The sequence below is a fragment of the Procambarus clarkii genome, chromosome 53 (genome assembly GCF_040958095.1).
Source record: "Procambarus clarkii isolate CNS0578487 chromosome 53, FALCON_Pclarkii_2.0, whole genome shotgun sequence".
Classification (NCBI taxonomy): Eukaryota; Metazoa; Arthropoda; class Malacostraca; order Decapoda; family Cambaridae; genus Procambarus; species Procambarus clarkii.
The window spans coordinates 14,156,769-14,183,432 of record NC_091202.1 but is presented as its reverse complement, the minus strand read 5'-3'; positions in this window follow the sequence as shown (position 1 = coordinate 14,183,432).

Sequence of the window (26,664 nt, the reverse complement as noted above, 5' to 3'; positions counted from 1 at the left end):
TGCCGAATACTTAGCAATTGCACGGTCAGCCGTGGACACAACCAAAGGTGATGCACGTTTTGTTGTTGATGAGAAAGCCATTGTTAGCCTCCAGTCTTGGCCTGAATTTAAGGATTTCTTTCGCCGTCGCTTTGTTAATAAAGGAGACCTTGACCCATATAGGTTAGTCAAGAAAATTGCCAATGCCACCATGCAGCCTGGTGAATCGTTTAATGCGTTTACTAGCCGTCTCGATCAGTATCTGTATGCCTTAGTTTCTGCTATGAATAATTCAACTTGGTTAGATAAAGACAATAATCTGTCCCCTGAGGCTATGGCCAAAATGATAGCATTTGGTACTTTAATGCATTTTGCCCCCGAGCATACAAAACCAATCGTTGAGCAACAAAATTTTGGTGTTAAACATGAAATTGGTGAAGTGTTTGAGGCTATTAACAATGCCGCTGATAAACTAGCTCCCCGAAGTGCTCAACTGTTGCCACCCTCTGATGCTGTAAATGTAGTTACAAGTTCTCAGCATCCTCCCACAAATTCTCAAAACTCTTGGTCGCAGAAGCGTACCCATGCTCGTAGCCCCCAGTCAAATTCGCCGCCTCATAAAATGCCGAAACGCCATAGTCCACAACCATCCACTCCCTCATGTTGGCATTGTGGTAAGAGTAACCACCTTGCAAGGGACTGTTGGTCCGCCCCTAGATCATCACCTCCTAGACAATTCTCTCGGCCCCCTCATCAATCTAATCATTCTAGGCTTCCATATTGCACGTACCATAAACAAGTTGGTCACCACACTGCGGATTGTAGAGCTAGGCAAAGGACATCTCCACCTCGTAACTCCCATGGTCAGTCTTGGCGAGGCTCACAGCGTCCAAGACATTATCAGAACTCTCGTAATTACAACTCCCAGCCCAGCTATAATGCAACTTCAAATTATAATGCTCAGTCACAGAATGCTGGAGCTCAGAATGTTCACTCCATGTCGTCGGGAAACCCCCAAGGCCATCCGCTAACCAATTCAAGCTAGCCAATCCTAGTGCCCTCCCTGTGTATTCAGTAGCTACCCAAAATAGATTTGGACACTTGACAGAGGAGGACACTGACTCTAAACCAGTTGTAGATGTTGACGGATCCACAGTAAATTTGACACAAACAAGACGCAGATATCCCAGACAACATAAGTCAAAAATAGTAACTTGTCCAGTCTCAAGTGATGGTCCCCTTGTATCAGCCATTGTACATGGTAGAGTTTTAAAAGTTTTTCTTGACTCGGGTGCAAAAATTAATATTGTCAAGCCCTCAGCTCTTAGAGACATTGAAAGTATGCACCCTACTATTTTAAAACAGTCACACATACCTTTTCTAAGTGGTATTTCAGGAAATAAAGTAAAAGTTCAGGGTGAAATTGACCTCCCACTCAAGTTCAATGATGTCACATTGTCTATAACATGTTTAGTTGTTGACATTATTCATTTTCCTGGAGACATTCTCTTAGGTCTGTACACCATGATTGATGAAAATATTGCATTGTTTCCCCATCGTTGGAACATAAGTATCAAAGACCACGTCATACCCTTGTGTAGCATGTATCGACAGGGCCACGAGTTCAACCTTCAATCAGATTATGTTAATTTTGTTGACACCCGCCTTGCTAGCGTAGGTTTGTCAGATCATTGTCGTGGTAGCATACCCGAGAAAACAGGCACTCGATTGAAGCATAGTAGTTGTGCAGTTGTTAAGGAGAATGAGTATCGGGACTTTCTGGAAGGGGACGCCCTAACGGATTCTCGTTGTCTCGCTCGCCTGGCAGCTTCCATCTCTGAAGTCAGTGGTTCCACGGCTACTGACACTGTGCTACACCCTCATTCTCTCACCAGAATAAGAGTTAAGGTTCAGGGAGTGCCTGAGTTGTCGGATGTGATTGCGGAAAGTGAAACATGTAAAGTGAATGGTACATTTGTTGAACCCTCCTGGCACACAGTGCAGGATGGTACTGTCTCACTTTTTATCGCGAACACAAGTAATGCCGATATCCATCTCCAGTCTGGTACCCATGTTGTAGATTTTGCCCATTACTCGTTACCGGTGCGAGTTGTGGATGATGTCTCCATGGATCATACTGTTTGTACACTCACACCAGGAGAACAGGGATCTCAGCCAGAGGTGCAAGCGCAACACCTCAGTCCTACTGATTTTCCTGACTCTGTGGCTCAGCTTTTGGAAATTTTGAACAGGAATAGAGCTGTTGTTGCTCTACCAGGAGAAAAATTAGGTCTCACTCCTCTCATTACACATAAAATTCCCCTTGAACAAGGAACTACGCCTATTTATGTACCAGCTTACCGACTTCCCCATTCTCAGAGAGCAGAAGCAGATAGACTTGTAGAAGAAATGTTACAGAGTGATGTAATTGAATCGAGTAATTCGCCATGGAACGCTCCATTGATTCTTGTACCAAAGCGAGATGGGACTTGGAGACCTGTAATCGATTATCGCAAGCTTAACAGAGTAACAATACCTGATCGTTTCCCACTTCCAGTTCTAAATGATTTGTTGCAAAGTATTGGTCGAAACAAAGTATTCTCAACGTTAGATTTGTTGCAGGGATTCTGGCAAATCCCCCTTGATGAGGAAAGTAAACAATTGACAGCCTTTAGTACTCCCAATGGTCATTTTCATTTCAAAAGAATGCCGTTTGGTTTGCGTAGTAGTCCAATAACCTTTTCACGGCTCATGACAAACCTATTTCGTAGATTGATAGGAAGTACGCTTCTAGTTTACCTTGATGATCTCATAATCATGTCGCAAGATGTTCAGACTCATTTCCAGAACCTTGAGAAAGTACTTGCAAAGCTCGCTGAAGCTAATTTAAAAATAAAGCTTGCAAAATGTTCATTTTTAAAGCAAAAGATTAATTTCCTAGGTCATACAGTTACACCTTCAGGTATTACATTGAATGAATCAAAAATTATTGCTGCCCGTGATTTTCCAACACCTCGTACCGCAGAAGCCGTAAGACAGTTCACAGGTCTTGTAGGATTTTATCGTTCATTTATTGCTGGATTCTCTATTATAGCCGCTCCGCTTTACAAGTTGCAAAGAAAAGATGAACCCTTTGTTTGGGGAGAGGCCCAGGATCAGTCATTCAAAAAACTCAAAGCAGCCTTGATTTCGTCACCTGTCCTTAGGTATCCAGATTTTTCTAAACCTTTTACGTTGGTTACAGATGCTAGTGACATAGGTCTAGGTGCTGCATTACTTCAAACAGAAGGTCACAGAGATCACGCAATAGCTTATGCTAGCCGCACATTATCCAAAGAAGAGAAAAATTATAGTGCAACAGAACGAGAAGCCTTGGCAGTTGTTTGGGCACTTAAACATTTCAAGGATACAATTTATAATTACCCAGTTCATGTTCTTACAGATCACCAACCATTAATTGCCTTGTTCAAAAATAAGAATCCAGTTGGAAAGTTTGCTAGATATTTGCTCACAATTCAAGAATTCAATCCCACATTTGGATATATTCCAGGAAAGCAAAATGTTGTAGCCGATGCGTTTTCTCGACACGTAGCTGCGATTCAGTTAAATTACCCAGCATTAGATGCTACAGTAGTAGAAATGGAACAAAGACAAGACCCCATATGGGCACCCGTCATTAAATTTTTGACTAAGCAAGACACTCGCCCGATTCATAAACCGCCAGTACCATTGAAAGAACTAGTTATGTTGGACAATTTACTGTGTAGAGTAGTAAAGCTAGGGACAGCCCCGAGGAAATGTTGTCAGTTAGTTGTTCCAGCTGTCTTGGTACCAACTGTGTTAAAAATTATCCATGATGCTCCTGCAAGTGCACATCCAGGAAAGGATCGTACACTCCAACAAGGTCGATTGAAATATTTTTGGCCAAAAATGGCTAAGGAGATTGCTCATTATGTTGACAGATGTTTAACTTGTTTACAGCACAAGGGACATGTTTCAGGACCTAATCCAATTCAGGTGTACCCAGCAACTAAAGCTCCTTGGGAACGAATATCGATGGATTTATTGACAAATTTTGCGGAAACAGAGAAAGGGAACAAACATTTGCTTGTAATGGTCGATAATTTTTCACGGTTTTGCGAACTAGTTCCTATCCCGAACAAAACAGCAGAAACCATAGCCAGCGCATTCCATGACCAAATAATTTGTAGATATAGTATGCCTAAAGTAATCCTTTCAGATAATGGTCCGGAATTCAGTAATAGTATTCTAACTAGCTTGTGTGATTTATATAACATCAAGAAATGTAGCATCATGCCTTATCATCCGGCAAGTAATGGACTAGCTGAACGTACTAACAGGAAAGTGTTAGATGCCTTGAGAGTCACGTTGAATTTTGATAACAACAATTGGGATGATTTTATACCCTTAATTCAGTGTGCTATAAATTCTTCAATTAATGTTTCTACTGGTGACACACCTCACGCTATTCTTTATGGTACAGATAAGATCCTCCCTAATGAATTGATTAACGTACCTCCTACTCCCTTATATAACGTAGATGATTTTGTTCAAGTGAAGCGTAGACAAATGCAATTAGTATTCAAGAAAATACGAGAACAACTGTCCAAAGCAACAGCCGAGTTCACTCTAGCAAGGAATGCACGAGCTAAACCCAATAAAATAACTATTGGATCTGTAGTAATGATACTTAACCAACACAGGTCTGGTCCTATGTACAAGTTAACTAAGAAATTTTTGGGTCCATATAAGGTAATCGAGCTTATTAAAGGTAACAAATACAGACTTAAGAACTTGTTAACAGGAGAGTATATAAATGAACATTTAGACCACATGAAGTTAGCTAAAATGACTGTTGACGAGACTGATGAGGAAGATGACAATGAACTTACCCAGACAGATACTCCTACTCGGACACCACCTCCTGTGGTTGACAGACCACTGGATGTTCAGCAACCCCATACTAGCAATTATAATCTTAGATCTAGACCTCTCGTTTCAACCGTGCACTCACCACACGTCCATTGGCTAGATGTTAACGAGGATATCTCTCAAGATGATAGTTTGTCACATGAAGTTTCATCTGTTCCGGACCTTCAGTCAGAGCCAGAGTTGTATAGTGCTCTGGATGAGCTAGGTGTAGATATCCGCAGAATTTATAATTGATTGCACTCTGCAGTTATTCTGTTTTTTTTTTCAAAACAATCATTTGCAGTATTTCTACCACATGTGTCTTATTATTACCATTATATATAATGTATAGTTTTTCTCAACTTTATTTTGTTATGAATTAGATGCCATTGTCAAGTCTACTACCATTTGTATTTTTACAGTGCTTGTCATAAGAGTTATTATTGTTCTAGCAACCACATTGTGGCCAGTGAATCCTGACTGCTATCACGCAGATGTTAGTCTTCTTGATCCAGGTCTTGTATATGCTTGTAAATATATTGCACATTATATATATTGTACATTGGTCTTGTAAATATATTGTATATTTCGAAAAAAAAAAAAAAAGAGAAAAAAAAAAAATTATCTATCTTGAAATTCAATTGTGGTTGTTAGGTCAGAACTTTGTTCCATTAATGTAATAATTGTTTAATTTTGTATGGTTTTCAAGCACATGCCATTGACACATGTTAATAATTTTGTTTAGGCAATACCTTGAGTTGTATTGTTCATATCTGATCAGTAGACATACACATGTTCTTAATACTCTGATTTAATCAAAGCATTGTTACCATGATTTTCACCTATTATGATGAATTTTTTTTTTGGTGCATATATGCCGAGTTGTTTGTATTACGCACACCTGATCTTCTTTCAATGTTTTATTATGCAAATTTCACATGTAAGCCATTATTGTATGCCACCGAGGTCCTTTCAGTATCATTGTAACTATATAGCTAGCCAGAGCTTGTCGACAAGGGACGTCGACTTGGTAGCGTGTCCGAGCGGTGTTATACTCAAATTCTGTCAGTTGAAATGTAACCAATCACAGGCAAGTAGGCCTCTGACGTCATGCCAGACAGAGGAGCATCAAGCATGCTCCCAGCAGCCTCAGTTATCCTCACAGACTCAGAGTAGAAGGACCTCGGCTAGGCAGATATATACCTTGCTATCTCAGTCAATAAATATATACAGAAGCGACTACTGTGTCTACATTCTACCCGAACAAGGCAAACGAATACATAAGGGATAAATGTGAGGTGAAACATAGAGGCTGCAGAAGGCTTATTGGCCCATACGAGGCATCTCCTATCTAAACACAAAGATTAATCCAGTGTAATTCGCCTATTATGTTGGACATTGTCTTCTGTGTTGGCATCGATATGTTCTTGTCTTGTCCTTACTCTCATGGTGGGTAGAGTAAATAGTTCCGTGATTTGGGTGTTCATGGTAGGTCGCTCTATTCTTATGTGAATTGCCTCAAGAATTTGTAATCTTCTTGCATCTTGGGTTTTGTCTATTATGCAGGTATTCTTGTTCAACATTTCTCTTGTTAGAGTAATGTCATGGGCTTGTCTCATGTGATTCCTAGGGGCACCGGATTGAAGATGGCATGTCAAACGCCTCGTCAGCTTGGTCGACGTCATACCTATGTACTTACATTGAAGGTTACATCCTTCGTGGGGGCAAGTGTACATGTATACAACGCTTGACTGCTGTAGAGGGTTCTCCGTCGGCTTCGGGCTGTTTTTGATAAGGAGTTCGGAAGTCTTCTTGGTTTTGTAGAATATTATCAGGTTTATGTTTTGGTTAGGAGTAGTGCTTCTTTACTCCTTTACGGATTATTTCTTTCATTATTCTTTCCTCTTTTATATGTTCACTGTGCATGGTTGATTTGTAATATAATTTTATTGGGGGTGTTGTGGTTTCTGTTCTAGGTTCTGAATTATACCAACGGTCCAAGTGTCTTCTTATAGCAGCGTTTATTTCCGCGTTGCTATATCCGTTGTTCACCAATACCTGAGTTACTCTTTCAAACTCTCTACTCACGTTGCTCCATTCAGAGCAGTGGGTAAGCGCTCGAGGAATATAAGCATTGAGAACACTGGCTTTGTATCTTTGGGGGCACTCACTTCTACCGTTCAGGCATAATCCTATGTTGGTGGGCTTGGTATATACGTTGGTGCTTAAAGAGGTTCCTGTTTTTGTTATTAGTACATCCAGGAATGGCAGACTGTTATTTTCACTATTTTCATGTGTAAATCGGAGTACTGACTCTCTCTCTAGGTGTCTTTTTAGGTCAATTAGTTCATCTGTGTCTTTTACTATTACGAATATGTCATCTACATAACGGCAGTATACAGTAGGTTTTTGTCTGCTACTGAAGACCCTGTCTTCGATGGTTCCCATATAAAAATTAGCAAATAAAACTCCTAAGGGGGAACCCATTGCTACTCCGTCTACTTGTAAATACATGTCTCCTTGTGGACTGATGAAAGGGGCTTCCTTTATACATGCTTCGAGAAGACTTATCAAGTGTGGCTCAGGTATGTCTAATTTGGGGGTGCTCTTGTCTCTGTATACTCTGTCCAGTATCATTCCTATGGTTGTGTCGACTGGGACGTTGGTAAATAGGGATTCAACGTCCAGGGAAGCGATGATTCCATCGGGCTGGGTAGATTTGATCAATTCTAGGAAATCTGCTGATGATTGTAGACTAAACTTACTTGGAGTGTATGGAGTTAGGAGTTCATTGAGTTTCTTTGCCAGGTGATAAGTTGGGGTTGGTATTTGGCTGATTATAGGGCGTAGTGGGTTACCTGGTTTATGCGTCTTAACATTGCCGTAGGCATATCCTAAGCCATAGTCGCCTTGAAGTTTATTGAAATGCACACTACCTTTCTACCAATAAGCCTTCTGCAGCCTCTATGTTTCACCTCACATTTATCCCTTATGTATCCCCCCATGTTTTCACATTTATTGTATTATCACCTGACCCAGTGCGGGTATAAAATCAACTAGTATTGTAAGATCTGTTCACTTGAGAATGAACCATGGAGGTTCGAAACGTTGTGCAAATTATATAAATAAGTGTAATACACTCTATAGTAAATCACTTATTTTCTTCACCTTAAAAGTACGAAAATGAGTTTTGGAGAACTCCTATTTCAATTAAGCCCTGATGCTAAGAAAATAGTTAGAGGGATAGAAGCCCTAAACCAGAAAATAATAAATACAAAATATGCGGTCATATTCAATGAAACATATATATATATATATATATATATATATATATATATATATATATATATATATATATATATATGCGAACAAGCCTGAATGGTCCCCAGGACATATGCAACTGAATATATATATATATATATATATATATATATATATATATATATATATATATATATATATATATATATATATATATATATATATAGCCCAGTAAGCTCAGGAATCTGAACACCAGATGATTGACAGTTGAGAGGCGGGACCAAAGAGCCAAAGCTCAACCCCCGCAAGCACAAATAGGTGAGTACACATACACACACACATACACACACACACACACACACAACCTATCGACAGGGAAGATTTCCTGAGACCTGGAACTTCAAGAACAAGAGGTCATAGATTTAAACTAGCTGAACACAGATGCCGAAGAAATATAAGAGAATTCACTTTCGCAAACAGAGTGGTAGACGGTTGGAACAAGTTAAGTGAGGTGGTGGAGGCCAAGACCGTCAGTAGTTTCAAAGCGTTATATGACAAAGAGTGCTGGGAAGACGGGACACCACGAGCGTAGCTCTCATCCTGTAACTACACTTAGGTAATTACACACACACACACACAAACACACACACACACACACACACACACACACACACACACACACACACACACACACACACACACACACACACACACACACACGCGCACTCACACACGGGGCCGGCCGGCCGAGCGGACAGCACGCTGGGCACGTGATCCTGTGATCTCGGGTTCGATCCCGGGCGCCGGCGAAAAACAATGGGCAGAGTTTTTTTCACCCTATGCCCCTGTTACCTAGCAGTAAATAGGTACCTGGGAGTTAGTCAGCTGTCACGGGCTGCTTCCTGTGGTTTGTGTGTGTGGGGGAGGGGAAAGTAGCAGTAGTTAGAAACGGTTGATTGACAGTTGAGAGGCGGGCCGAAAGAGCAGAGCTCAACTCCCGCAAGCACAACTAAGTGAATACACACACACACACATACACAGAAGTAAAGATAGAGGATGTAGGGTTGCCAACGTATGGGGAGAGATGGGGAGAGAGGGATGAAGGAAGAACTGGAAGCATATGGGGAAAGAGAGGAATGGAGGGGCCTCAATGACGGGTGGAATGAGCTGCTATAAGATGACTCGGTGGTCACCCTGCCTCATAAAACTCTGCCTCTATCCCTTCTATCCTTAATGATTCAGAGTCCCTGAAGGCAGGGGATGTGGTGAAGGTATGATAACCCAATTGCGTGGCGGGGGGTGGGGGGAGGTAAGTAAGGTAAGGGACGAATGAGGATTGGGGTAAAGGACGAAGGGAAGGGGGGAAGGGGTTTAGTGAGGGCAGGGTGTGGACGGGGCGATAAAAAAGTTAAGACTGTGAGGCCAGTCAGAGTAGTGGCGGCCACACTGTCTTGGGACCACTAAACCAAGCTCCCGCGTCTCCTGTGTTTACCTCCCCATGACCTCCGTTTTCTTTCCACTGTTGATCTGGGTTTTTTTATTTTTTTTCGTGGCGGGAGGTGGACGGGAGGATGGGATTCTTTTGTGTTTCCTCTCGTTCGCTCTTATTCCTCCTCCTCCTCCTGGGTGTGTGTGTGTGTGTGTGTGTGTGTGTGTGTGTGTGTGTGTGTGTGTGTGTGTGTGTGTGTGTGTACTCACCTAATTGTACTCACCTAATTGTGCTTGCGGGGGTTGAGCTCTGGCTCTTTGGTCCTGCCTCTCAACCGTCAATCAACTGGTGTACAGATTCCTGAGCCTATTGGGCTCTATCATATCTACATTTGAAACTGTGTATGGAGTCAGCCTCCACCACATCACTTCCTAATGCATTTCATTTACTAACTACTCTGACACTGAAAAAGTTCTTTCTAACGTCTCTGTGGCTCATTTGGGTACTCAGCTTCCACCTGTGTCCCCTTGTTAAAGCGTCCCACCAGTGTTGAATAGTTCATCCTTGTTTACCCAGTCGATTCCCCTGAGGATTTTGTAGGTTGTGATCATGTCCCCCCTTACTCTTCTGTCTTCCAGTGTCGTAAGGTGCATTTCCCGCAGCCTTTCCTCATAAGTCATGCCTCTTAGTTCTGGGACTAGTCTAGTAGCATACCTTTGGACTTTTTCCAGCTTCGTCTTGTGCTTGACAAGGTACGGGCTCCATGCTGGGGCCGCATACTCCAGGAATGGTCTTACATATGTGGTGTACAAGATTCTGAATGATTCCTTACACAGGTTCCTGAACGCCGTTCTGATGTTAGCCAGCCTCGCATATGCCGCAGACGTTATTCTCTTTATGTGGGCTTCAGGAGACAGGTTTGGTGTGATATCAACTCCTAGATCTTTCTCTCTGTCTGTTTCATTAAGTACTTCATCTCCTATTCTGTATCCTGTGCCTGGCCTCCTGTTTCCACTGCCTAGTTTCATTACTTTGCATTTACTCGGGTTGAACTTCAACAGCCATTTGTTGGACCATTCACTCAGTCTATCCAGGTCATCTTGTAGCCTCCTACTATCATCCTCTGTTTCAATCCTCCTCATAATTTTTGCATCGTCGGCAAACATTGAGAGGAACGAATCTATACCCTCTGGGAGATCATTTACATATACCAGAAACAGTATAGGTCCAAGGACTGACCCCTGCGGGACTCCACTTGTGACGTCTCGCCAATCTGAGACCTCACCCCTCACACAGACTCGTTGTCTTCTGTTGCTTAGGTACTCCTCTATCCACCGGAGTACCTTCCCTCTCACTCCAGCCTGCATCTCCAACTTTCGCACTAACCTCTTGTGTGGCACTGTATCAAAGGCTTTCTGACAATCCAAAAATATGCAGTCTGCCCACCCTTCTCTTTCTTGCCTTATTTTTGTTGCCTGGTCGTAGAATTCAAGTAACCCTGTGAGGCAGGACCTGCCATCCCTGAACCCATGTTGATGCTGTGTTACAAAGTTCCTTCGCTCCAGGTGCTCCACTAGCTTTTTTACACAATCTTCTCCATCAGCTTGTGTGTGTGTGTGTGTGTGTGTGTGTGTGTGTGTGTGTGTGTGTGTGTGTGTGTGTGTGTGTGTGTGTGTGTGTGTGTTTGGGTGTCCGTGTGTATGTGTTTTGTTTTGTTTTACTGTTGAACTTTTTTTGTGGTACTTGTGGCTGTTTTTTTGTATTGTTGCATGTTGTATGGTTGTGTTTGGTCTTGTGTGTCCTTTTTTATATATATTGTATGAATTTGATTTATTTACTGTGGCTGTGGTTTTCTCTTGTAGTTGTGTGTCATAAATAGTTGTTGATGGGCTCGATCTCAAATTGCTTAATATGCTAATTAGGAGGTTTGCTTGATTATAAGATGGTGTACTATCATAAATGGTGTTCATATATTATTATAAGATGGTGTACTATCATAAATGGTGTTCATATATTATTATAAGATGGTGTACTATCATAAATGGTGTTCATATATTATTATAAGATGGTGTACTATCATAAATGGTGTTCATATATTATTATAAGATGGTGTACTATCATAAATGGTGTTCATATATTATTATAAGATGGTGTACTATCATAAATGGTGTTCATATATTATTATAAGATGGTGTACTATCATAAATGGTGTTCATATATTATTATAATATGGTGTACTATCATAAATGGTGTTCATATATTATTTATTTTCTGTGTGATATTAGGTCTCCTTGACAGTAGAGTCGAGGATACAGCTTGCCAGATGCATCAACGAGGGTGTAAAAGATATTCTGTTATATTATTCATAACACATTCACCAAAGCATAGATCACACCTTTAGGGACTCACACAAGGACTCAGCCGTTGTGTGTGTGTTTGTGTGTGTGTGTAAATATAAATATATGTCGTAACCAGTAACCAATAATACCCAGAACGCAGAAAATTATTCGGCCTATTAGCCCAATCGGACCTTGCATACATGGCCAAGTAGTGCGGTTCTGTGTAGGAGATAGAGGGAGGTTTAAGGGGTGAAGGGCAGACGGGATAAATTAGTAAAGAAGGTACAAAACGTGTCTTCCAGTTACAGCTCCGTCGCCCTCTGCAAATATGGTATCTTCAGGCCACCAAGTTAGAAAGGTTAAATATCCCAAAAGGAATCCACAGGTCTATATAACCCAAAGCAGTTGGGTTATATAGACTACGTCCAGGTCATGCAACTGGGAGATTGGTGAACCCCGACAGAGAGAGTGCATCTTCTGGCAAACTGTCACAGAGAAGCCACTACTTCACTATCTCTTGGAATGTGAAGCAACCAACGATCTTAGAAGCGCTTAAGAGTCCCTGAATCTTGCAGTAACCACCCTGAAGCCATCAACACTGCAACTCTTCTGGTCATAAAAGGTGTCCAGCAGCTGGACACCCTCATAAAGACTTTTAAGCAGTATCCTCCCCCACGATAGCAGCCTGACGATTAAATGCGACTTCAGCACACAGTGTACATTTACTAAACAAAAAATCTACCACATACGGGCTATTCATGCCCGTGCCACCTCTTGGGTGGCTTAATCTTCATCAATCAATCTACAGCCCCGCCGTTTACGGGATCACCATAGCCCGTGCTTCATGGACATTTTCTCCGAGTTGCTGAATCTACCACAACCACCACCACCTTTTTTGGAGTATTGGAAATGTACACCCTACCCACACGCGTACATAATTTACATTTTATATAATATATATTTATTTTAGAGTATGTTGTTTTAGCGTAGAGGATGGCAAGTGATAACACTGCCTCCTTATAGGACATTTAGCAACATAATATTACCGTGTAGGATGCAGAGCTGAAGTTGAAAGTTCGATCACTTTGAAGGGAGAGAGAAAAATTGAGTGTTGGTCTCTGGGAGACTGTAATTTAATAATGAAATATGCGGGAATGAGGTGCAGGTACAGCTCAACTAAACTTGAAATACGAAAACGAGCATCGGAGTGTTGTGGGGTGACTGAGATAAATTATTTTAATCGTAACGCAAGACAACTTCCCACAAGAACGCATCAGAGAATGTACTGATATTCATTTTAAATCATTCACAGTAGGATTAGGAAGAGCACTCGGAACACTATAGTGAGCTCAGGATGGTGTTTGAAATAGTTGATGTACAAGAATTGTTTACATTTACTTGAGAAGTTTCAAGTCGATATGAATACATTAGTTTGGCGTCTCATTATATGTTGTTGCTGCTTGCACCCCTGCATTACGGTCACTACGCGCATGTCACCCGCTCGTCCCAAGCCTCTGCATCACCGCCATTGCAACCTCTGCTTCCTGCCGGACGTTTCTACAGTACACCTGTCCTCTTATATCTGGAACATCTCCATGTTATTTTCTCCCGGCTGAGGTAACACTGCCACCTGGCTCCCACTGAGTCCACTACACAGTGCTCCCAAATACTCCCCACCTAGTGTTTATAGTTCCCAAATATTCGCAGGTGATGGGGGCGGCGGCGAGCGACGCGGCCATTACCAGCTTATGGTCCGATAACAGCTGCAACGTAAAAGAAGAGAGAGAGAGAGGAAGGGTTTCCACTCGAATAAGGGCGCAGAGAGATGCTCCACAACAGTGTACTGAGGAGTTACAGTGATGCCTTGCCGCGTTGTGCTGGTGTGACCCTCTCGTGGGCTAGCTGCTTTCCCCTCAACAGTTTACTGCAGTTACCCTTATCTTGAGTCATATCTTGAGTTGATTTCGGGGCTTTAGTGTCCCCGCGGCCCGGTCCTCGACGAGGCCTCCAACCCCAGGAAGCAGCCCGTGACAGCTGACTAACTCCCAGGTACCTATTTACGGCTAGGTAACAGGGCCATAGGGTGAAAGAAACTCTGCCCATCTTTTCTCGCCGGCGTCCAGGATCGAACCCGGGACCACAGGATTCACGTGCCTAGCGTGCTGTCCGCTCGGCCGGCCGGCTCCCTTAACCTTCGTGCAATATCTGGCCTCAGTCCCTCCCATTCTCTTTAGAATTAAAATGTTGTTTTCTTTTACTCCTACTCGGTTAGAGGCTCTCACCAGAAGTCCTTCACCCTCCAGAACACCTCCCACAACACCCTCCAGAACACCTCCCACAACACCCTCCACAACACCTCCCACAACACCCTCCACAACACCTCCTACAACACCCTCCAGAACACCTCCCACAACACCCTCCACAACACCCTCCACAACACCTCCCACAACACCCTCCACAACACCTCCCACAACACCCTCCACAACACCTCCCACAACACCCACCACAACACCTCCCACAACACCCTCCACAACACCTCCCACAACACCCTCCACAACACCTCCCACAACACCCTCCAGAACACCTCCACCAACACCCTCCAGAACACCTCCCACAACGCCCTCCAGAACACCTCCCACAACACCCTCCAGAACACCTTCCACAACACCCTCCACAACACCTCCCACAACACCCTCCACAACATCTCCCACAACACCCTCCAGAACACCTTCCACAACACCCTTCAGAACACCTCCCACAACACCCACCAGAACACCTCCCTAAACACCGTCCAGAACATCTCCCACAACACCCACCAGAACACCTCCCCCAACAACCTCCACAACACCTCCCACAACACCCTCCAGAACACCTCCCCCAACACCCTCCACAACACCTCCCCCAACACCCACCAGAACACCTCCCCCAACACCCTCCAGAACACCTCCCACAACACCCTCCACAACACCTCCCACAACACCCTCCACAACACCTTCCCCAACACCCTCCACAACACCTCCCACAACACCCTCCAGAACACCTCCCCAACACCCTCCACAACACCTCCCCCAACACCCACCAGAACACCTCCCCCAACACCCTCCAGAACACCTCCCACAACACCCTCCAGAACACCTCCCCCAACACCCTCCAGAACACCTCCCACAACACCCTCCAGAACACCTCCCACAACACCCTCCAGAACACCTTCCCAACACCCTCCACAACACCTCCCACAACACCCTCCAGAACACCTCCTCAACACCCTCCACAACACCTCCCACAACACCCTCCAGAACACCTCCCACAACACCCTCCAGAACACCTCCTCAACACCCTCCACAACACCTCCCACAACATCCACCAGAACACCTCCCCAACACCCTCCACAACACCTCCCACAACACCCTCCAGAACACCTCCCACAACACCCTCCACAACACCTCCCCAACACCCTCCAGAACACCTCCTACAACACCCTCCAGAACACCTCTCACAACACCCTCCAGAACACCTCCCCAACACCCTCCACAACACCTCCCACAACACCCTCCAGAACACCTCCCCATTACCCTCCACAACACCTCCCCCAACACCCACCAGAACACCTCCCCCAACACCCTCCAGAACACCTCCCACAACACCCTCCAGAACACCTCCCACAACACCCTCCAGAACACCTCCCCAACACCCTCCACAACACCTCCCCCAACACCTACCAGAACACCTCCCCCAACACCCTCCAGAACACCTCCCACAACACCTTCCAGAACACCTCCCCCAACACCCTCCAGAACACCTCCCACAACACCCTCCACAACACCTCCCCCAACACCCTCCACAACACCTCCCACAACATCCACCAGAACACCTCCCCAACACCCTCCACAACACCTCCCACAACACCCTCCAGAACACCTCCCACAACACCCTCCAGAACACCTCCCCAACACCCTCCACAACACCTCCCCCAACACCTACCAGAACACCTCCCCCAACACCCTCCAGAACACCTCCCACAACACCTTCCAGAACACCTCCCCCAACACCCTCCAGAACACCTCCCACAACACCCTCCACAACACCTCCCCCAACACCCTCCACAACACCTCCCACAACATCCACCAGAACACCTCCCCAACACCCTCCACAACACCTCCCACAACACCCTCCAGAACACCTCCCACAACACCCTCCAGAACACCTCCCCAACACCCTCCACAACACCTCCCCCAACACCCACCAGAACACCTCCCCCAACACCCTCCACAACACCTCCCACAACACCCTCCAGAACACCTCCCACAACACGCTCCAGAACACCTCCCCAACACCCTCCAGAACACCTCCCACAACACCCTCCAGAACACCTCCCCTGGTTGATACCTGGTTGATGGGGTTCTGGGAGTTCTTCTACTCCCCAAGCCAGGCCCGAGGCCAGGCTTGACTTGTGAGAGTTTTGGTCCACCAGGCTGTTGCTTGGAGCGGCCCGCAGGCCCACATACCCTCCACAGCCCGGTTGGTCCGGCACTCCTTGGAGGAATAAATCTAGTTTCCTCTTGAAAATGTCCACGGTTGTTCCGGCAATATTTCTTATGCTTGCTGGGAGGACGTTGAACCACCGCGGACCTCTGATGTTTATACAGTGTTCTCTGATTGTGCCTATGGCACCTCTGCTCTTCACTGGTTCTATTCTACATTTTCTTCCATGTCGTTCACTCCAGTACGTTGTTATTTTACTGTGTAGATTTGGTACTTGGCCCTCCAGTATCTTCCAGGTGTATATTATTTGATATCTCTCTCGTCTTCTTTCTAGTGAGTACATTTGGAGGGCTTTGAGACGATCCCAATAATTTAGGTGCTTTATTGCGTCTATGCGTGCCGTATATGTTCTCTGTATTCCCTCTATTTCGGCAATCTCTCCTGCTCTGAAGGGGGAAGTGAGTACTGAGCAGTACTCAAGACGGGACAACACAAGTGACTTGAAGAGTACAACCATTGTGATGGGATCCCTATATTTGAAAGTTCTCGTAATCTATCCTATCATTTTTCTGGCTGTCGCAATATTTGCTTGGTTATGCTCCTTAAACGTTAGGTCGTCAGACAACAACACCCTCCACAACACCTCCCCCAACACCCACCAGAACACCTCCCCCAACACCCTCCAGAACACCTCCCCCAACACCCACCAGAACACCTCCCCCAACACCCACCAGAACACCTCCCCCAACACCCTCCAGAACACCTCCCCAACACCCTCCACAACACCTCCCCCAACACCCACCAGAACACCTCCCCAACACCCACCAGAACACCTCCCCCAACACCCTCCAGAACACCTCCCACAACACCCTCCACAACACCTCCCCCAACACCCTCCAGAACACCTCCCACAACACCCTCCACAACACCTCCCCCAACACCCTCCAGAACACCTCCCACAACACCCTCTACAACACCTCCCCCAACACCCAACAGAACACCTCCCCCAACACCCTCCAGAACACCTCCCACAACACCCTCCACAACACCTCCCCCAACACCCTCCACAACACCTCCCACAACACCCTCCAGAACACCTCCCACAACACCCTCCCCAAACACCTCCCATAACACCCTCCAGAACACCTCCCACAACACCCTCCAGAACACCTCCCACAACACCCTCCAGAACACCTCCCCAACACCCACCAGAACACCTCCCCCAACACCCACCAGAACACCTCCCCCAACACCCTCCAGAACACCTCCCCCAACACCCTCCAGAACACCTCCGACAACACCCTCCAGAACACCTCCCACAACACCCTCCACAACATCTCCCTCAACACCCACCAGAACACCTCCCCCAACACCCACCAGAACACCTCCCCCAACACCCTCCACAACACCTCCCACAACACCCTCCAGAACACCTCCCCAACACCCTCCACAACACCTCCCCCAACACCCTCCAAAACACCTTCCCCAACACCCTCCAGAACACCTCCCACAACACATTCCAGAACACCTCCTCCAACACCCTCAGAGAACACCTCCCACAACACCCTCCAGAACACCTCCCCCAACACCCACCAGAACACCTCCCCCAACACCCTCCACAACACCTCCCACAACACCCACCAGAACACCTCCCCCAACACCCTCCACAACACCTCCCCCAACACCCTCCACAACACTTCCCCCAACACCCTCCAGAACACCTCCCACAACACATTCCAGAACACCTCCCCCAACACCCTCCAGAACACCTCCCACAACACCCTCCAGAACACCTCCCCCAACACCCTCCAGAACACCTCCCACAACACCCTCCACAACACCTCCCCCAACACCCTCCAGAACACCTCCCACAACACCCTCCAGAACACCTCCCACAACACCCTCCAGAACACCTCCCCAACACCCACCAGAACACCTTTCCCAACACCCACCAGAACACCTCCCACAACACCCTCCACAACACCTCCCACAACACCCTCCACAACACCTCCCACAACACCCTCCAGGACACCTCCCACAACACCCACCAGAACACCTTCCATAACACCCTCCAGAACACCTCCCACAACACCCTCCACAACACCTCCCACAACACCCTCCAGAACACCTCCCACAACACCCTCCACAACACCTCCCACAACACCCTCCACAACACCTCCCACAACACCCTCCACAACACCTCCCACAACACCCTCCACAACACATCCCACAACACCCTCCAGAACACCTCCCACAACACCCTCCACAACACCTCCCACAACACCCTCCACAACACCTCCCACAACACCCTCCACAACACCTCCCACAACACCCTCCAGAACACCTCCCACAACACCCTCCACAACACCTCCCACAACACCCTCCACAACACCTCCCACAACACCCTCCACAACACCTCCCACAACACCCTCCAGAACACCTCCCACAACACCCTCCAGAACACCTCCCACAACACCCTCCACAACACCTCCCACAACACCCTCCAGAACACCTCCCACAACACCCTCCAGAACACCTCCCATAACACCCTCCACAACACCTCCCACAACACCCTCCACAACACCTCCCACAACACCCTCCACAACACCTCCCACAACACCCTCCACAACACCTCCCACAACACCCTCCACAACACCTCCCACAACACCCTCCACAACACCTCCCACAACACCCTCCACAACACCTCCCACAACACCCTCCACAACACCTCCCACAACACCCTCCAGAACACCTCCCACAACACCCTCCACAACACCTCCCCCAACACCCTCCAGAACACCTCCCACAACACCCTCCACAACACCTCCCCCAACACCCTCCAGAACACCTCCCACAACACCCTCCAGAACACCTCCCACAACACCCTCCAGAACACCTCCCCAACACCCACCAGAACACCTTTCCCAACACCCACCAGAACACCTCCCACAACACCCTCCACAACACCTCCCACAACACCCTCCACAACACCTCCCACAACACCCTCCAGGACACCTCCCACAACACCCACCAGAACACCTTCCATAACACCCTCCAGAACACCTCCCACAACACCCTCCACAACACCTCCCACAACACCCTCCAGAACACCTCCCACAACACCCTCCACAACACCTCCCACAACACCCTCCACAACACCTCCCACAACACCCTCCACAACACCTCCCACAACACCCTCCACAACACCTCCCACAACACCCTCCAGAACACCTCCCACAACACCCTCCACAACACCTCCCACAACACCCTCCACAACACCTCCCACAACACCCTCCACAACACCTCCCACAACACCCTCCACAACACCTCCCACAACACCCTCCACAACACCTCCCACAACACCCTCCAGAACACCTCCCACAACACCCTCCACAACACCTCCCACAACACCCTCCAGAACACCTCCCACAACACCCTCCAGAACACCTCCCACAACACCCTCCACAACACCTCCCACAACACCCTCCAGAACACCTCCCACAACACCCTCCAGAACACCTCCCATAACACCCTCCACAACACCTCCCACAACACCCTCCACAACACCTCCCACAACACCCTCCACAACACCTCCCACAACACCCTCCACAACACCTCCCACAACACCCTCCACAACACCTCCCACAACACCCTCCACAACACCTCCCACAACACCCTCCACAACACCTCCCACAACACCCTCCACAACACCCTCCACAACACCTCCCACAACACCCTCCACAACACCTCCCACAACACCCTCCACAACACCTCCCACAACACCCTCCAGAACACCTCCCACAACACCCTCCAGAACACCTCCCACAACACCCTCCACAACACCTCCCACAACACCCTCCACAACACATCCCACAACACCCTCCAGAACACCTCCCACAACACCCTCCACAACACCTCCCACAACACCCTCCACAACACCTCCCACAACACCCTCCACAACACCTCCCACAACACCCTCCACAACACCTCCCACAACACCCTCCACAACACCTCCCACAACACCCTCCAGAACACCTCCCGCAACACCCTCCACAACACCTCCCACAACACCCTCCAGAACACCTCCCACAACACCCTCCAGAACACCTCCCACAACACCCTCCACAACACCTCCCACAACACCCTCCACAACACCTCCCACAACATCCACCAGAACACCTCCCCAACACCCTCCACAACACCTCCCACAACACCCTCCAGAACACCTCCCACAACACCCTCCAGAACACCTCCCCAACACCCTCCACAACACCTCCCCCAACACCCACCAGAACACCTCCCCCAACACCCTCCAGAACACCTCCCACAACACCTTCCAGAACACCTCCCCCAACACCCTCCAGAACACCTCCCACAACACCCTCCACAACACCTCCCCCAACACCCTCCACAACACCTCCCACAACATCCACCAGAACACCTCCCCAACACCCTCCACAACACCTCCCACAACACCCTCCAGAACACCTCCCACAACACCCTCCAGAACACCTCCCCAACACCCTCCACAACACCTCCCCCAACACCCACCAGAACACCTCCCCCAACACCCTCCACAACACCTCCCACAACACCCTCCAGAACACCTCCCACAACACGCTCCAGAACACCTCCCCAACACCCTCCAGAACACCTCCCACAACACCCTCCAGAACACCTCCCCTGGTTGATACCTGGTTGATGGGGTTCTGGGAGTTCTTCTACTCCCCAAGCCAGGCCCGAGGCCAGGCTTGACTTGTGAGAGTTTTGGTCCACCAGGCTGTTGCTTGGAGCGGCCCGCAGGCCCACATACCCTCCACAGCCCGGTTGGTCCGGCACTCCTTGGAGGAATAAATCTAGTTTCCTCTTGAAAATGTCCACGGTTGTTCCGGCAATATTTCTTATGCTTGCTGGGAGGACGTTGAACCACCGCGGACCTCTGATGTTTATACAGTGTTCTCTGATTGTGCCTATGGCACCTCTGCTCTTCACTGGTTCTATTCTACATTTTCTTCCATGTCGTTCACTCCAGTACGTTGTTATTTTACTGTGTAGATTTGGTACTTGGCCCTCCAGTATCTTCCAGGTGTATATTATTTGATATCTCTCTCGTCTTCTTTCTAGTGAGTACATTTGGAGGGCTTTGAGACGATCCCAATAATTTAGGTGCTTTATTGCGTCTATGCGTGCCGTATATGTTCTCTGTATTCCCTCTATTTCGGCAATCTCTCCTGCTCTGAAGGGGGAAGTGAGTACTGAGCAGTACTCAAGACGGGACAACACAAGTGACTTGAAGAGTACAACCATTGTGATGGGATCCCTATATTTGAAAGTTCTCGTAATCTATCCTATCATTTTTCTGGCTGTCGCAATATTTGCTTGGTTATGCTCCTTAAACGTTAGGTCGTCAGACAACAACACCCTCCACAACACCTCCCCCAACACCCACCAGAACACCTCCCCCAACACCCTCCAGAACACCTCCCCCAACACCCACCAGAACACCTCCCCCAACACCCACCAGAACACCTCCCCCAACACCCTCCAGAACACCTCCCCAACACCCTCCACAACACCTCCCCCAACACCCACCAGAACACCTCCCCAACACCCACCAGAACACCTCCCCCAACACCCTCCAGAACACCTCCCACAACACCCTCCACAACACCTCCCCCAACACCCTCCAGAACACCTCCCACAACACCCTCCACAACACCTCCCCCAACACCCTCCAGAACACCTCCCACAACACCCTCTACAACACCTCCCCCAACACCCAACAGAACACCTCCCCCAACACCCTCCAGAACACCTCCCACAACACCCTCCACAACACCTCCCCCAACACCCTCCACAACACCTCCCACAACACCCTCCAGAACACCTCCCACAACACCCTCCCCAAACACCTCCCATAACACCCTCCAGAACACCTCCCACAACACCCTCCAGAACACCTCCCACAACACCCTCCAGAACACCTCCCCAACACCCACCAGAACACCTCCCCCAACACCCACCAGAACACCTCCCCCAACACCCTCCAGAACACCTCCCCCAACACCCTCCAGAACACCTCCGACAACACCCTCCAGAACACCTCCCACAACACCCTCCACAACATCTCCCTCAACACCCACCAGAACACCTCCCCCAACACCCACCAGAACACCTCCCCCAACACCCTCCACAACACCTCCCACAACACCCTCCAGAACACCTCCCCAACACCCTCCACAACACCTCCCCCAACACCCTCCAAAACACCTTCCCCAACACCCTCCAGAACACCTCCCACAACACATTCCAGAACACCTCCTCCAACACCCTCAGAGAACACCTCCCACAACACCCTCCAGAACACCTCCCCCAACACCCACCAGAACACCTCCCCCAACACCCTCCACAACACCTCCCACAACACCCACCAGAACACCTCCCCCAACACCCTCCACAACACCTCCCCCAACACCCTCCACAACACTTCCCCCAACACCCTCCAGAACACCTCCCACAACACATTCCAGAACACCTCCCCCAACACCCTCCAGAACACCTCCCACAACACCCTCCAGAACACCTCCCCCAACACCCTCCAGAACACCTCCCACAACACCCTCCACAACACCTCCCCCAACACCCTCCAGAACACCTCCCACAACACCCTCCAGAACACCTCCCACAACACCCTCCAGAACACCTCCCCAACACCCACCAGAACACCTTTCCCAACACCCACCAGAACACCTCCCACAACACCCTCCACAACACCTCCCACAACACCCTCCACAACACCTCCCACAACACCCTCCAGGACACCTCCCACAACACCCACCAGAACACCTTCCATAACACCCTCCAGAACACCTCCCACAACACCCTCCACAACACCTCCCACAACACCCTCCAGAACACCTCCCACAACACCCTCCACAACACCTCCCACAACACCCTCCACAACACCTCCCACAACACCCTCCACAACACCTCCCACAACACCCTCCACAACACATCCCACAACACCCTCCAGAACACCTCCCACAACACCCTCCACAACACCTCCCACAACACCCTCCACAACACCTCCCACAACACCCTCCACAACACCTCCCACAACACCCTCCAGAACACCTCCCACAACACCCTCCACAACACCTCCCACAACACCCTCCACAACACCTCCCACAACACCCTCCACAACACCTCCCACAACACCCTCCAGAACACCTCCCACAACACCCTCCAGAACACCTCCCACAACACCCTCCACAACACCTCCCACAACACCCTCCAGAACACCTCCCACAACACCCTCCAGAACACCTCCCATAACACCCTCCACAACACCTCCCACAACACCCTCCACAACACCTCCCACAACACCCTCCACAACACCTCCCACAACACCCTCCACAACACCTCCCACAACACCCTCCACAACACCTCCCACAACACCCTCCACAACACCTCCCACAACACCCTCCACAACACCTCCCACAACACCCTCCACAACACCTCCCACAACACCCTCCAGAACACCTCCCACAACACCCTCCACAACACCTCCCCCAACACCCTCCAGAACACCTCCCACAACACCCTTCACAACACCTCCCCCAACACCCTCCAGAACACCTCCCACAACACCCTCCAGAACACCTCCCACAACACCCTCCAGAACACCTCCCCAACACCCACCAGAACACCTTTCCCAACACCCACCAGAACACCTCCCACAACACCCTCCACAACACCTCCCACAACACCCTCCACAACACCTCCCACAACACCCTCCAGGACACCTCCCACAACACCCACCAGAACACCTTCCATAACACCCTCCAGAACACCTCCCACAACACCCTCCACAACACCTCCCACAACACCCTCCAGAACACCTCCCACAACACCCTCCACAACACCTCCCACAACACCCTCCACAACACCTCCCACAACACCCTCCACAACACCTCCCACAACACCCTCCACAACACATCCCACAACACCCTCCAGAACACCTCCCACAACACCCTCCACAACACCTCCCACAACACCCTCCACAACACCTCCCACAACACCCTCCACAACACCTCCCACAACACCCTCCACAACACCTCCCACAACACCCTCCACAACACCTCCCACAACACCCTCCAGAACACCTCCCACAACACCCTCCACAACACCTCCCACAACACCCTCCAGAACACCTCCCACAACACCCTCCAGAACACCTCCCACAACACCCTCCACAACACCTCCCACAACACCCTCCAGAACACCTCCCACAACACCCTCCAGAACACCTCCCATAACACCCTCCACAACACCTCCCACAACACCCTCCACAACACCTCCCACAACACCCTCCACAACACCTCCCACAACACCCTCCACAACACCTCCCACAACACCCTCCACAACACCTCCCACAACACCCTCCACAACACCTCCCACAACACCCTCCACAACACCTCCCACAACACCCTCCACAACACCTCCCACAACACCCTCCACAACACCTCCCACAACACCCTCCACAACACCTCCCACAACACCCTCCACAACACCTCCCACAACACCCTCCAGAACACCTCCCACAACACCCTCCAGAACACCTCCCACAACACCCTCCACAACACCTCCCACAACACCCTCCACAACACATCCCACAACACCCTCCAGAACACCTCCCACAACACCCTCCACAACACCTCCCACAACACCCTCCACAACACCTCCCACAACACCCTCCACAACACCTCCCACAACACCCTCCACAACACCTCCCACAACACCCTCCACAACACCTCCCACAACACCCTCCACAACACCTCCCACAACACCCTCCAGAACACCTCCCGCAACACCCTCCACAACACCTCCCACAACACCCTCCAGAACACCTCCCACAACACCCTCCAGAACACCTCCCACAACACCCTCCACAACACCTCCCACAACACCCTCCAGAACACCTCCCACAACACCCTCCAGAACACCTCCCATAACACCCTCCACAACACCTCCCACAACACCCTCCACAACACCTCCCACAACACCCTCCACAACACCTCCCACAACACCCTCCACAACACCTCCCACAACACCCTCCACAACACCTCCCACAACACCCTCCACAACACCTCCCACAACACCCTCCACAACACCTCCCACAACACCCTCCACAACACCTCCCACAACACCCTCCAGAACACCTCCCACAACACCCTCCACAACACCTCCCACAACACCCTCCACAACACCTCCCACAACACCCTCCACAACACCTCCCACAACACCCTCCAGAACACTTCCCACAACACCCTCCACAACACCTCCCACAACACCCTCCAGAACACCTCCCATAACACCCTCCACAACACCTCCCACAACACCCTCCACAACACCTCCCACAACACCCTCCACAACACCTCCCACAACACCCTCCACAACACCTCCCACAACACCCACTAGCGTCAATGGCGGAACAAAACAAAGAGTCAGAAGACGGAACCGTTGGGCCGCTTCCCTCCTAGTCATATATCAACGCATCTTTAACTTACGACCAGGTTAACAGAGACTTTGTATTGTTAATCCTAATTTGCAGAATTTTCAGGATCGGCGTGGAGTCTCTGATGACCCAAGTGGGTGATCACTGCTCCTCCACTCTTCCATAAGCCGACCACCTTTCCTTTATATCCCTTCCGTGTACTATACTCATACGTGATTGGGGTTTTCTCCTCGTAATTACCCAGTGCAAACGTCGCTATTCATGCCCGACAGTTGTGGTTAAGAAACACGTCCTCCATCTCAGTTCCAGACCCGGAACTGAGAGGTATGAGCTTCGAGGAGAGGGTGCAGGAATTAAACCTGACATAACTGTAAGACAAGAGAATCAGAGGAGACGTGATTGCTACGTATACAATCCTCAGAGGAAATTGATAGGGCAGACAAGTACAGATTATTTACTACGGGTGCATCACGAATAAAAGAACAAAAGTGGAAAATGATTAATCAACTAAGGCAATGTTGGCTGCGTCATTGAGCAAGCGCACCTGACCTAGCCATGACGCAAAGCCATAATATATACAAGTAACGCGTTGTTTGAAAATATAGTTTTATATCACAACATGAAAGAAATGTAACATTTACGCCAATACGGACGTTAGCACCATAGGCGATAGCCATCTTGAGGTTATCTTGAGAAGATTTCGGGGCTTAGCATCCCCGCGGCCC